Source organism: Macaca fascicularis, chromosome 7, assembly GCF_037993035.2.
Source record: "Macaca fascicularis isolate 582-1 chromosome 7, T2T-MFA8v1.1".
NCBI lineage: Eukaryota > Metazoa > Chordata > Mammalia > Primates > Cercopithecidae > Macaca > Macaca fascicularis.
Genome location: NC_088381.1, coordinates 11,369,812 through 11,370,563, shown reverse-complemented (window position 1 = coordinate 11,370,563; position 752 = coordinate 11,369,812).

Sequence of the window (752 nt, the reverse complement as noted above, 5' to 3'; positions counted from 1 at the left end):
CTGAGAATGATGGTTTCCAGCTGCATCCATGTCCCTACAAAGGACATGAACTCATCCTTTTTTATGGCTGCATAGTATTCCATGGTGTATATGTGCCACATTTTCTTAATCCAGTCTGTCACTGATGGACATTTGGGTTGGTTCCAAGTCTTTGCTATTGTGAATAGTGCTGCAATAAACATGTGTGCATGTGTCTTTCTAGCAGCATGATTTATAATCCTTTGGGTATATACCCAGTACTGGGATGGCTGGGTCAAATGGTATTTCTAGTTCTAGATCCTTGAGGAATGGCCACACTGTCTTCCACAATGGTTGAACTAGTTTACAGTCCCACCGACAGTATAAAAGCGTTCCTGTTTCTCCACATCCTCTCCAGCACCTGTTGTTTCCTGACTTTTGAAAAGTTTCCGTCTCTTAAGTTCAGTGAGACTGCTGGGCTTCTACTTCGGTTCCCCTAAGCAAAGGCAAACTGTGCTGCTCTTCAAAAATTGCCTGTAGGCGAAAGCCAGGGCAATCACAGGGCCAACCTTTTTCTTTCTCTTCTTCTCCAGGATGACAAAACTATGCTGCATGTTGTTCAATGTCTGAAAATAATTGCTTCATACATTTTGTCCAGTTTTAGTTGATTATGGTGAGATGTAGTGGGATGAGAAGTTGACATTGTGTTTTTCAAATATTTAACCTCACAATCCTAACCTTTTTTATAAGTACTATATTATGTTTGCTAGTATTTTATTTAGCATTCTTGCATT